This window comes from Protopterus annectens, chromosome 6.part0 (genome assembly GCF_019279795.1).
Source record: "Protopterus annectens isolate FY-2018-M chromosome 6.part0, PAN1.0, whole genome shotgun sequence".
NCBI lineage: Eukaryota > Metazoa > Chordata > Ceratodontiformes > Protopteridae > Protopterus > Protopterus annectens.
The window spans coordinates 1,279,084,747-1,279,099,746 of NC_056737.1; the positions used below are offsets into that span (position 1 = coordinate 1,279,084,747).

The 15,000-nt window shown below is 42.2% G+C and overlaps 1 non-coding gene across 1 annotated transcript; it reads right to left on the bottom strand.

Moving 5' to 3' along the window:
- Positions 1-5,828: 5,828 nt before the first annotated feature.
- On the bottom strand, positions 5,829-5,931 carry LOC122805098. Its single transcript, XR_006365308.1, has one exon. It is a non-coding gene; the product is annotated as a U6 spliceosomal RNA (small nuclear RNA).
- Positions 5,932-15,000: the final 9,069 nt, after the last annotated feature.

The following is a 15,000-nucleotide window of genomic DNA, read 5'->3' on the forward strand; positions in this document are numbered from 1 at the left end:
TATATATATATATATATACATATATATATATATATATATATATATATATATATATATATATATATATATATATATCCATATCCTTGTTATGTGTAAATGTTACTGTTGTGTATACCTTCCCAGATGTAGCACTCCGTATTTATCTGATATGTCTATATTTAGATATAACAACATACGTGATTCAACAGTATTATTGCTAACAAGTACTATGCCATTGTAAAAGTCATAGCAGTTGTTCAACACTATTCAGTATGTGTACTGACAGATATATTAGAAATACAGTAACTTCCTTCACAGCTGTGATGGTTTAGTTGTTAATTGCTGTGACTATAGTGTACAGGGTCCTGGGTTCAAGACCTGCAAGGGCTGTTTATTTTTTTGCTGAGCAGAACAAGGGCTGTTGGATACAGAGTGGTTAAGGCAATTTTGAGCAGCTTTAAGTGGGTTTGCACAGGTTTGTGCGAAGGTAAGCGGTGCTAATATGCAGTCAAATGTACAGGTGCTTACACCATGTAGGCTTCGCTTACCAATGTGAAAATGTGCTTAGCAGTTATATTGCAGCAATGCTGAAATCTGCTAAGCATGGCTCAGCCCTGGTAACCAGTGCTCACATTCTGGTCTGTTAAAATAGCAGGGTAATGACATATTTAATAAGTGTATTTAATGTCATGTACATAACATGCATCTATGTGCTGTCGTTACAGTGGCAAGGGGTGTGATTCTACTGTCTGGGACACTTGAGTATATATAGCTTGTACAACACTCTTTTCCATTTGAATGTGTTACATACATGGGTAGTATCCCAGGTTATATGCAATCACACTGGCATGTAGTGTATCATTACATTACTACTGTTGACCATGCTTTCCCAAGTAAGAGTAGATCGCAGATTGGTAGTACTGGAACCAAACACACCTGCATGTAAAGATGGACTCTGAGTCCTCACTGTCATGTTCCTGGTATGTGAGCTGTGTCTCATTAAATATTCCCTACTGGATAATGATCTGACATGTGAAAAATAACTGTAGACTACTGTGTGTATAGCACATGTCAGTGAGGGTTGCTGTCATGTAGTAATGGCATACCTATTGGTGACAGACATCTATCTGTCAACTCATTCATCCTAATGCATAGCTAGTTGACTAGCTGATGTCTGTCTGTCCTCTGTACAGATGTTCAGATGTCCGGTATCCATCTTGGTTACATACAGGCAAAATATGCTTGACTAACACTGACATGTCTGCCCAGCTGTATTATGGATACCACAGCTAGGAATCCACACCCTGTATGCACCACATGCCATGGATACCTCAACTACACTACCACAGTCAACAGAACATGCTTGGGTACAGGTCTCCAAGACAGACACTGACCATGTTATGTAATACATGTTGGATACATGTTAACTGGAGCACCTCACTGGCCCTCTGCAAGAGGCACCCAGATGTTTGGCTGATGCATGTCACTTTCACTCTGATGATCCCCCCTGTGGTATCTGTTGATAGATGGCCTGCTGGCACATGGCAGGTGGCATGATACCACTGTACACACTTCTGCTACACTTCCCATCTCTCCATGGACAATAGCCTGATACACACCTATGAACACCTGCACTGATGCACCCCAGTATAGACAAATGTGTACATGTGCATTACTGAGAATATCAGTTTCTGTGTGTTTGTAGACCTGTAGTTGAGAATATCCTGGGGCCCTTCACACCTACCGTATCCCCCATTCCCATAGTTAGATGTGGCTGCTGCTGTACCAGACATTACATGTACCTTGTTACACTCTTCTCCCTAAGGTTTACCTGGGCCTTGCAGTACCAGCACAACACTGTTGTACAAATGGGTTGATAGGCATGGGATACCCACTGAGTTCTGGCATGTGTGCATATGTGTGCATGTGTATATATGTAGGGTACAGCATTCTGAGACAACATTCTCCTATTACAATATGTATTGCCACACAGTATTATGGATCGTGATGTTGCTGACCATATGAGAGGCATGACAATGTATCACCCTACTATTCTTGTGACATGTGCATTAGATGCATATCCCTGTAGTAGCACTCGTGGGATGGACAAGTGGTTGTATTGCAGTCCTGGTCAATGTGTGATGGTGGGTATGTCAGAGTGTTATCATAGATTTCAGTGCATACAATATCCACTGTGGCGTGTGGGTGCTGGGTATACTGTCTTTACACCATGGTACCCCCGGTACATGTCCCATGTTCCACTGTATGGGGACCACTGTCACCATCAACCATACAGGTAACTAATAACCCTACCAAGCCCAGTTATGCATGTGTTGTCTGCAACTTATCTATAACACAATGGACACACTGACAAGGTAGTTAGCACTGATAAGTCCATGTCTCTCAGATGTGTGTCTGACTGTTATGTGTTTGTCAGTGTGTATATGACGGTATGTCACACTACGTATTGTCCATAAACAACCAGTACATCCCCATTACCATAGTGTACAGACATGGGGATGTTCTTCATGTAACATGTAACCTGGAAAACACCTCATTCTAAAAGCTGTGTGGTGTGTGCAATTAAAGCCACACACATCAGTAGCACTACATACCTAGGTAGGGGTCTAGTCCCAGTGTTCCCAAGTAAGAGTGTGTGTGCATGTGAAGGAATCTACTTCCTTTTGCAGAATATACATATTCCAGGAGGTCATCTGTCTGAGAACTGCATGGCATATGCTAACATTTCACAATTATCATCCTGTGGACATACATTCCATCACAGCTAGTGGTAGATCTGTAAATACCCTCTTCCCCACTGTATAGGTGTGCAGTGATACTGGAGTTTGTATATATAGCTGGGTGTGGCTGTTGTGGACACAGCCACCATCATTGCAGTTACTGTTGAGTGCATCCCTCCCACTTTGGCCGTAATACTGTACAGTTCATGTTACCAGGTTAGGTAGTTGTCTGTCACACTATCTGTGGTTCTACAGCACATTTCACCCTCCAAAAGGGTAAGGCTGTGCCACCCACACCAGCACACCTATGTTTACCGAGTTCAGGATTGAACTATATTGGGAAAGGGGACATATACCCTGCCAGTACTATCATCAATGATATTAAACTAGTAGACTGCTTATTCCTTAATGTGTTGTTGTGCCTATTCTGGCTTGGTGGAATTACATAGGCTACAATGTGGTGTGGACAGCGACCCCCTGCAATGCTGGGGCTGCCTCTGCCACTACAGGAGAGGCTTGTTTTCCTTGTACGTCCACGTCGACCTCCAGCTGTTGGTGTTGCTGGCCTACGTACATGTGGCCATCAAACCACTCCCACTACATGCTTGAGCACGGACATTCCACGGTTGAGGAGTCCCAACATCTCACCCAACCATCTATCCATGACCTCTGTAAAATAATGGAGGGCACCTGCAAGATCATGGATGTTGTCAGTAACAGCTGAATGAGTAGCCCTCTGCAGCCTCAGAGCCTATCTGGTGTACCATTCCATACATGCCTGCACCTCCATGACAACCTGAAACATGCATCTGGTTGTACCAGATGTGGCACTTCTGCCAGGGGCACGATATCCAGCAGCCCTCCAATGAGCACCCCTGTACATCTGCCTATGTGGTACCATGCCGAACATCTGGCTATGGCTGCTGTGTCCAGACACATGTGCCATAGATACCACACTGTCCTGTCCCATGCCACCAGCCGCCAACTGTCTCTCTGCTATGGTCACTGGTGATGGGGTATATATAGGCATTGTGACTGTGTGTGGGGATGGGGTGGATAACAGTGGGATGTCAAACGATGACGCAGCTTCAGCCTTTGGCAACCCCGCCTGTGCCTCAACACACCTATCATCATTTTCAGTATCTGAATGGACACCAACATCAGATTGCCTGCAGGAAGGACTCTGGCCCACCTCACCACCTGTGAGAGGAAAACAAGAAATGCACTTTAATACCTGTATGTCATTTCTTAAAAGTACACACACACACACACACACACAGACACACACACACACACACACACACACACACACACACACACACACACACACACACACACACACACACACACACACACACACACACACACACACACACCCTGACATTCCACCATACTACTTACCTGTCCCTGAATTTACAGACTGTCCCTAGTTTATTTTCTTAAGTTCCCCATCCTGCATCAGTCTTGGATAATTACAGTCAATAATACCAATCATTAACATATCATTCTTCTAATTGCCTAGAAAACTGATCACAAAACATGGCCTGTTACTCCATTACCTCTCTGACTTGATTGCAGTCATTTTTTCAAAGACTCCCTGATATCATCTAGTGTTCACCCTGGGTTTGTCCTGACATCTTGAGCATGGCCCCCATATGTTAGGGGCTACTACAGTTACTCAATAATGTCACGCACTGGAGTGCCATATGTAACTATTGTTCAGTAGATGCAAGATCTGTTGCTCTATTAACTTTTTATGTGGACTACAGTAATATTTGGAAACACTCTGTGGTGTTGTCTAGTAATTCCCCAATGCATCTGTAGTGCTGCATACGTGGGTATTCTTTCACCTTTCTGCTGATTGCAATTATAACAGTATCCTTGGTGTCTAGTTTCCCTGATGTTGTCTTGTAATTCCGCAATGCATCTGTAGTGCTGCATACGTGAGTATTCTAATACCTTTCTGCTGATTGCAATTATAACAGTTTCCCTGGTGTCTAGTTTCCCTCCTAATGCATGTTCCATGCTACAGACCTTATTATACTATCAGCTGTCCTGAGATTACATGTCAGAAAAGTATTCCTGGTGTCTCATTTGTCTTTTCATGTCCATGTACTGCATTATTTTAAAGGGAAGTTGAGAGGTATGAACAAACCCACACTCACACATGTGCATACATGGACACATACACAAACACACACACACATATGCACTCACATCCTACATACATCAACCCCCTCCTCTACTCCACCAGATTGCACTTACAGGCAAAATAACCCCAACACACAAACACCCTTATAGATGAGGTTGCACAAAGATATTACACACAGACCTCCAATTACCCATATATGAACATGCAGTGCAGCTATAGTCAATCCCTGCTAGCAACATTATACATCTCTATGATGCATGGGTTGTGTAAGTAGGAGATGCTCCTTCCCATGGAACACACTGAACCCATGTACACAGTGTTGCTGTGCACCTGTTCAGCACCCTGGCATGTACTGTGGACCATACCTCACAGGACCATACCTCACAGGTGTACACACCATTGCTGAATGTGTATTATCAAGTCAGTTATGTTTGCTCTACTGCTCACAGCCCCTATGTGTTTGTCCGACAAATACCTGGGATGGTATGTGGACAGATGTCATTTGTGAATGTCTGATGTCTGATTTACAGATCTCATCATCAGCGGTGCATGTATGGCCAATACGATACAATTACACTGACAACCTACAAACATTACCCTGGCTATGGGGAGTGTACACACCCTTATTGATATGGCACCCTCTTCCTTGATATGCCTTGGGAGCACATTACTGCATATGTTAACATTACACGACCTGATATGTGACATATGACTTGTGCAATCAAATGCAGTGTCTGTGTGTGTATATTGTGTGTGTGTGTGTGTGTGTGTGTGTGTGTGTGTGTGTGTGTGTATATATATATATATATATATATTAGGTTCATAGAGTAATTCAGGCTAATTGCCCTTTTGAGCCATTTTAAGCCTAGCCAATTATCCCTTGCGAGACTCAAACCCTGCACCTTGTGTTTGTAAGGCAAGCACCTTAACCATTAGGCCACCCTTCTGATGTACAAATAAATATGGAACACTTCACGAATGTGTGTGTCATCCTTGCGCAGGGGCCATGCTAATCTTCTCTGTATCATTCCAATTTTAGTATATGTGCTGCCAAAGCAAACATATACACACACACACACACACACACACACACACATATATATATATATATATATATATATATATATATATATATATATATATATATGGGTCACCTTCATTTCACCGACAGTTAATTTCACTGACAACCAAGTCAGCAGGCCCAATTCACCAAAAATTAATTTCACTGACACTTCATTTCACCGACACACGTTTAGTCGAAAATGAGATATGGCCCATCCCCCACTGTAGAGTGACCCTAGAGTTAGCATATATAGTAAGGGGGGTGTGGAGAACACAGCCCCACACTATGGCTCCTAGTTTGCAGTCATCTGTGAACTTCATTAGCCAGAGGACTTCTGTGTTAGCCTGTACTTCAGAGAAGTAGATACCAAACAGGAGAGATCCCAAGATGGAACCCTGTGGCACTCCACTTGTCACTGATTTGAGATCAGATTTGGATTCTGCAACTTTTACAGTGTGGGTTCTGTCAGTGAGCCAGTTGGCAACCCATTTTGTGACATAGGGATTTATACCTAGTTTAGTGAGTTTAGCTATAATTCCAGAATGGGGGATGGTGTCGAAAGCCTTGGCAAGGTCAAGATAGGCTGTGTGAACCACCTTACCCTCATCTACGGCTGTGGTGACTGCCACAAAGAAGTCGATCAGGTTCAGGAGGCATGATCTGCCTTTCGCAAACCTGAACTGGGTGGGATCCAGAGTTTGGAGGTTACCAATGTCTTTGTTTATGAGTTTCATGATGATATGGTCCATGGCCTTGAAGACCAGGCTTGTCAGGCTAATAGGTCAATAGTTCCCAGGATCAGTGGTGTCTCCCCTCTTTGTGGAGTGGGATAACTGTTGCTGTGTGCCATTCAGTAGGGACAAAGCCTGTTATGAGGCTGTTATTGAACATGGTGCTTAAGTGGGGAGCCAGTTCGTTCTGAAGTTTATGTAAAAACACAGCCTGGGATGTTGTCCTGTCCCATGGATGCTATGTTTTTGGCTTTAGAGAGTGCAACTTTTACCTGTGTAGTTGTGATTACAGAGACTCTGAATTCTTCCTGTATAGTTATGGGCCCTTTTTGGCATGGGGGGGGGTGGGTAAAGTTAGCACTGAATCTATCTGCCAGGATGTTGGCAATATCAGTTGGTTCTGTAATTTTTGTGCCTTTGTGCTGTAACTCAGAGCAGATCTGGGTGTTGTCATTGAGATTCTTGACATAGCTATAGAATGCTGTGTGGTTGTCCTTAGAATTAGTGGCAATTTTGTTTTCGTAGCTAGCTTTGGAGGATCTTATAAGGGATCACAGCTTCTTACTGAGGCTGACCAGGGAGCTCCTCCACTCATGGGATTTTACTCTCTTTTGCAACAGCTTCTTCCTTCTGTTGTACAGTTTGTTTATGGCAGGGGACCACCAGATTGGCTTCCTTTTTTTGGAGGATAGCATCTTGGTTCTGTTTGGGATAGCACGATCCATGCATGTAAGTGCTTATAGAGTGCATTTGTGTAGGATTCAGCAGTCATAACTGTATCGTCCATCTGCATAGGTGTCATGAAGTTCACCACTTCTGTCTTAAGAAGCATGAAGATGGCTTTGGAGAAATTTTTTACCATGGAATCCTTAATGGGGGTGGGGGTGGGATGTGGATATCAAGGGCGATTAGCTTATGGTTGGATCGGACCAACGAGGAGTTGACTTCAGGTGTGGAACACTGGTCACTCATGTTGGTAATGACTAGGTCTAGGATATTGTTGCCACTGGTGGGGGTGTGGATAAGTTAATTTAGGGCATTGGAGTTTATGAATTCCAGAAAGTGTTGAGCTAAGGAGTTGGTACATGAGTAGTTTTCCCAGTTAATGGTGGGGTAGTTGAAATCGCCCATTATTAGGGTGTTTGGTTGAACCCTAATATTTTCCAGTACATCAGGAAAAGAGGAGTAGGAATCCTAGGGCATAGTGGGGTATCTGTAGCAAGCTACAATTTGGATTGCAGTTTTGCCCAGAGTTAGTTGCACTTGGGTAATATTGGATGCATTATGCTGAGCAACTAGCCTGGATGTGTGGATATCCTTAATGAATATTTTATTTATTTTATTTATGACCGGATTGTTCGTCCTACTAGGTTCTACAGAGCCTGTTTTCAGCGGAGGCCCAGGGAGAAACGCCCAGATGTCTTTGGAATGAATGTGGGATGGGACCGGAGTAAGGAAATCCATGCTAACAACAGGGAGAACATGCAAACTCCACACAGAAGGCACCCCAGCTTAGAGCCTTAATATGGACACATCTCTGCATTTGGTGTTTCGGTCGAGGTTACATGGCTGAAAAGTGTGGTATGAGTTATAGCCTGGTAGTGCAGGGGTGCTCTCTGGAGCCTTGAACCAGGTCTCAGTCACTGCACATATATCGATGTTCTCCATTTTAAGGAGTGCCTTGAGTGAGTGCATTTTGAAATTTAGACTTCTAGCATTGAGTAGCATTACCCTCAGTTTTTGCTTGTCTGTTCCTGTTACGGTGGTGAATTTGTTATTTAAACCTTGCCAAAAAAAGGCACTATAGGGACAGCAAGAGCCTTAACCAGTATCCAGAAGCCTAGGGGTGACAAGTGCAGGCCATCTGTGGCAAAGCATTGTGGTCTGTCGACCATGTCATCCCAAGCAGACAGATACTGGATCCCCTTAGAATGACACCAGAAGCTGAGCCAGTTGTTGAAGTTAATCATTTTGTCCTTGTACTGCAGTATCATTCAGGGCGATGGCAGAATGCTACTCAGGGCTAGGGTCATACCTGCCTTGGCTACAAGATTGGAGAGCTCTCACATGTCTTTCTTCATTTAGTCCAGGGTGGTACATCTCAGGTCATTCACATTAACACGGACAATGACAGAGTCATATTTGTACTTGTTGTAGAGTGACCTGAGTGTGTGGGTTATGTGGCAGATCCTGGTACCCGACAGGCAGCTGACAGTAACCTTCTCCTTGTTTAGCCGGGTGAGTGGGACATCAGTGTGCCTGACTATAGAGTCACCTATGACTAGTGTGTTGGGTACGTTGTTTTGCCTTATTGGCTGTGGTTGAGTGGCATACTGAGTCTGTAGGCTATGTGTCATTTGGGTTGTGTTGGGGGATGGAGGTTGCTTGCATTTCTGCTTTGATGGTCTCTGTTGCTTAGACAGATTATTATTGAGAGCCTCCACGAATGTTTTTGTGTTACTATGTGCGGATTTTAGTGGTGTAGATTTTGTTGTGTTCTCTTTTATATCTATAGATATATATCTATCTATATATATCTATATCTATATATATATATATATATATATATATATATATATATATATATATATATCTGTTTACATATATATGTAGACATATTTTATATATATATATATATATATATATATATATATATATATATATGTGTGTGTGTGTATATATATATATATATATATATATATATATATATATATATATATATATGTGTGTGTGTGTATATATATATATATGTGTATATATATATATATATATATATATATATATACACACATATATACACATCTACATGTATAAATACATTTCCTGTACTGTTGAATGGCTGTGCTGGATGATATGTTTGTGGAAACATCAAGGTTGGGTGTATCTGATGTGGCTTAGTGGTAAATCATGTTGGCTATGGTGTGCAGGGTCCTAGGTTCGAGACTTGCAAAGGTTGATTCTTTTGTTGCTGGGCAGAACAAGGGCTGTTGGATACAGAGTGATTAAGGCACTTTTAAGGAGTTGTAAGTGGGTTTGCGTGACAGTAAGCAATGCTAACTTCCAGTTAAATATGTTTACAGTCAGTTAGCCTCTAAATTGTGGAAACATCAAGGTTGGGTGTATCTGATGTGGCTTAGTGGTAAATCATTGCTTACCCCCATGCAAACCAAATTAAACCCACTTACTGCTGCTTAAAAGTGTTTACTCCCGCTTACCCCTGTGCTAATTTCTTTAAAAGAAAAGAAAAAGGGTTGATAGGAAAGTGGTGAAAAAGGGTCACAAAGAGGGAAAGACAGTAGCAAAATAACTAAGGATGTACAGGACGAGTTTAGGGAAGGTCCATACCTGCCCATTACTTCTACAGCAACAGCTGTGCAAATACCCTGATTTGGTGGTAGATTTGGACACTCATACCCCTGAGAGAGGAGTGAGGACAACAATAATATGTTGTGAAGCCAGTTAGACCAGATTACATGTGTCCAGTGGACACGTGTGCAAAATGAACAGCTATATATGGGGCATAATTTTTTTTTTTTTTTGGGAACAAACTGCCTTTTTTTTTTTTAAAGGTGAGATTGGGATGTTGGGGAGGGATAGTAGGTATATTTGGGGATATAGGTTGGGTAGGATGACAGACAAGACTGACAAGACAGCATACAGTGGCGGTATATGATGCATATGGGGGCTAAACACCTTGAATGGGGAGGGGTGTTTGGAAGTCGGAAGCCTATGAGCCCCCACATGGAAACAGTGGGACTGAGGTCCTCACCCATGGGCAGTCACCACTGCACCTTCACGGCCCAAAGGTGGCTGCGCTGAAAGCTGTGTAGGAGGGCCAGGCTGACCCTCTAGATGCACCATGCGGCCCTCAAGCTGGCGTAACAGATCTCTGAACTCCCTGCAGAGCTCACTATGCACCAGACCCTGGACCTGATGATGGGTGACAGTATCCTGTCCGTGCCCGCTCCTGGGGGGCAAGCCCCATCCCATGAGGCAGTTCCACCCAAAGGTGGCGCAGGACCAGTGGATAAGGAGGTCCAGCGGTGGGCCCCAGACATGCTGGTGCCCAGTGCCACGGCCAGATGAGGTGGTAAGGTGGGTCCACTTGACCGGCCTTCCCAAAAGTGCTATGGTGTTTCAATTTTAAAACATATGTGGGTTAGTAATAATTAACACATTCCAGAATTAGGTATAACAGCATACACAGATATTCCCTTTAACCCAAAACACCAGATAAGCAGCAGTTGCATAACAAACAGAATACATGCATATATGGATCCACAGTGGCCATTACAACAGCATGCAGGTACATTGATGGCAGCATGCCACCAATGTGGGAGTATTTCAACATGGCACATGCATAGAAACAAATTTCAATATTTATCAAATAATAGGACATATGTCCCAACAGTAGATTTAATTGTAAAAATACCCATTGAGTTGTGTATTTAGATTATTGTTGCAGATATGGGGGGTATATGTCAACTATCAACTTGTATGCCCCTGTAGTTCTCATTACTTTCTTAGTCAGTGCTGTAATCAGGTCTATAGCTTATGAGCAAATACCACAAATTGCGAACCCTCATAATATCGAATTTACCGGACCTAGAACTTCCTATTGTGGGGGGCTGCACTCACTACACCCCCCCCGCTAAATATATATTCCAACTCTGAGATCGCACTACAGTGAGGAAAGGGCAAATATCCCATTCTTCACTGCACCGTGATCTCAGAACAAGCGCTTCGAGGTCCAGTACGTTCGATCGATATTATGAGCATTCGCAATTTGTGCAATTCGCTCTTATGATATAGACCCCTGTAATCTGTACCTTACAGGTGTTATTACACTACCCTATGTCCTTAGTTTGGACAGTGGTATGGTTGTAGACAACTATATACATGAACTGTGTTTTACCTGCAGTATGCACCTCTTACCTGGTATACCTGTGGAGGTATTGTTTGTTATCACTACCTGACTTTCTACACATATTCCCAGATTCCAGGTTGATGTTATACACATACCTCTCCATCTCTTATTGCACACACTCTGGGCAAGTCTTGAAAGCATGCAGGTGAAACTGGGATATATTTTGACTTTTGCCCTCATAAACCTTTGGTGAGTTGCTACAATGACAGGTTTGTTTTCATATACTTTTTCTGAATATTTACAGGTCTGACAGTCAGTTATATGACATTAAACACTGCCTAAATGTCAGAGATCATCACACTGATATGCCAAGGGTACAGGGTAACAGGCAGCAGATATGGGCCAATTATCTGGACATTCTGGACAAATCTGTACCATTTGGGGCGGGGGGGTGGGTGATTCTGCATACAGCTTACTACCACTCCCAGGATTCAAACCATGGCTGTGTCTGCTAAAAATAAAACAGTTTTCATCACAGTTGAGTGTGCTATATAAATATTGCTCTGTATCTCTTCTCTGATTTCTGTCTTTAAGTCTCCCATGGTTTTACAATCTGACCTTGTAATTACAACACTCTTATACAGAGTTTCCTAGACAGTTTTATTATGTAGCACTGTGTGGATGACATTGATGAATGATACCTTAGTATTCAGAGAAACTGCAACATTAACACTGCCATACAATACCAGACAAAACAGTAACAGTCCAGGATTTCAATCTTTTATTTCTAGGCACAGTTTTCATATCAGACAGACCTGTGGGGGGAATTCTTGTTAATACTACCTGAATGTTGCCCCACATATTATCAGATTAAACATTATTATTATGCACATACGTCTCACTTTGTTACTGCCCACACTTTGGTCATACCTTCACAACATGGGCGTGGAGATGGGACATACTTTGCTTATTACTCTCATAACAATTTGGTGAGTTGCTAGAGTGACAGGTTTGTTCTTATAGATATATGTCTGACAGTTATGATGTCTGACAATCAGTTGTATGTCATTATTTGCTGCCTAAACTTCTGGGATCATCCCACTGATTTTCCAGGGGACAGGGTGACAGGCAGGGGAATTACACCAATTATCTGGACTTTCTGACAATATCTGTACAGTTGTGGGGTATGATTGTGCATACAGCTTACTGCCACTCCCAGGACTTGAACCATGGCTGTGTGTGCTAAAAATACAACACTTCACATCTCATTTGAGTGTGCTATTTGGATTACGTTGTCGATCTTTTCACTGTTTTCGGTCTAAGTCTCTCTCAGTTGTACAATATGACCTTGTGATTACAAAAGTCATATGCAGACATTCCTACACATGTTATTTATGTAGCACAGTGTGGGTAACAGTGCTTAATACAACAGTACTAGTAAGAGAATGCAACACTACATTACCATATGATACCAAAGTAAACACAAGCAGTCCAGAAGTTAACCTTTTATTGCCAGGCTGTTACCCTTTTATTTACATGCAACCTATATGAGACTCTTCCTGCCATATTGTCTGGTTTATTCAATACATGCCATACACAATACAGGTTTTATACTGGCAATTAAATTTCTACTACTTTTAGATTTATTTCTTATGACAGTACATGGAAGATCATTACTAACCTGCCTCGTGACACAGCCTCTGCAGCCTACGGCAAGGGCTTCCTGATTCACAGACATAAGAGGAATATTTAGCCATACCTATTCATAATATACATGAGCTGGCAATTATTAAACAGTTAGTAGGATGAGTACTTCACACGGCTGGGACATCATCCAACTACCTAGCTTTTTGGATCCACTGATCCAAGAGCTCCCTTTTCCTCTTTTCAGGTTGGCATAGTGATGCCTGACCTGCTCACCAGTTTGAGGGATGCCAGTGACACTGGTGAGGTCACGGGTGAGATGGTCCCAGGCTTCCACTTTATATGGGGAACCCTGGTACTGAACCTGCAGCAGTCTCTTTTCATGGTCTTTAACGAGGAGTCCTGCCATGACTTTGGACTCCTAGATGCCCCAGCGCTACACACGGAAGTGCAATCCTTCTCTCACACTGGCCATAATGCGTACAGGAGGAAGCTGCAACCAGTTATGAGATGTAGTCTCACCTGTCTGGTTTAAATAGGGTTGATTTCCTGCACTTTGCCATGATTGGATGGTTTTGAAAATGCTAAGCTATGGGCAAACCTGCTTAGATAAGGCTGGCATTGCTTAAAGAGGTATACCAATGGGAAGATTGATTTAGCTGGGTTACACATTGCTTACACCTAGTAAGCAGGGGTGGGCAATGCTTAATGTTGTTTATTTTTAATTTTGCACACTATTTGCTGTTTGGCATTGATTTATCATTTATTACATGTTATATATCTGTTTAGTATCCGTGATTCATGTGTACATTCACTGTATAGGGTCCTTGTGTTTATTGGGGGATTTTACCACTTTATTACAATGACACCTCACATCTGGACTTAATACAGTACTCCAGTTCACATATATATGTTATGTCATAGGTTATACAACATAACACTGTTTATAGATTCCTTTCACATGTAAATTGTGATTTTTGCTATAGTGTATACCTCAATTTTATGTTCAGCTGTGATGGCTTACTGGTTAACTGCTGTGACTATGGTGTCCTGGGTTTGAGACCTGCAAGGGCTGTTTATTTTGTTGCTGGGCAGAACAGGGGCTGTTGGATATAGAGTGATTAAGGCACTTTTAAGCAATTGTAAGCAGGTTTGCGTGGGTTTGTGCGATGGTAAGCAATGCTAACTTCCGGTTAAATATGCTTACAGAGAGTTAGCTTAAAAATTGCCTAACCTGTGTGTGCATTGCTTACCTCCATGCAAACATAATTAAACCCACTTACTACTGCTTAAAATTGCTTACTCCCACTTACCCCCACACTAATTTAGAAAGAAATAAACATGGGTCTTGGGAAAGTGGTAGATTTGGACACTATGGAGTTATCATTCATTACACATTATACCTTCATTTACTATCACTAATTCATGTGTACATATACTGTATGGGGCACTTGTGCTTATCTGTGGATTTTACCACATTATTGCAATGACACCTCACATCTGCGCTTAATGCAGTACTCCAGTTCACAAATATATGTTATTTAGTAGGTTATACAGCAAAAAAAAAATGTTCATAAAAATATTTCACATGGAAAATGGAATTTACTAGAGTGAGAATCAAACCGTGAATGGCTGTTTGTAAAGCAAATGCTCTGACCACTACACTATTGCCATTCTGTTTTAGTTAACTGTATCTTGCTATTTATCTTCTTGTGCTATTTAAGCTACAGTATGTATAGCTAAGCAATGAGCAAACCCACGCACCTACGGTTAAATTTAATCTGAAAAAAAAATTCTGTACGGTTATTTTCTCTAGGAAGGGA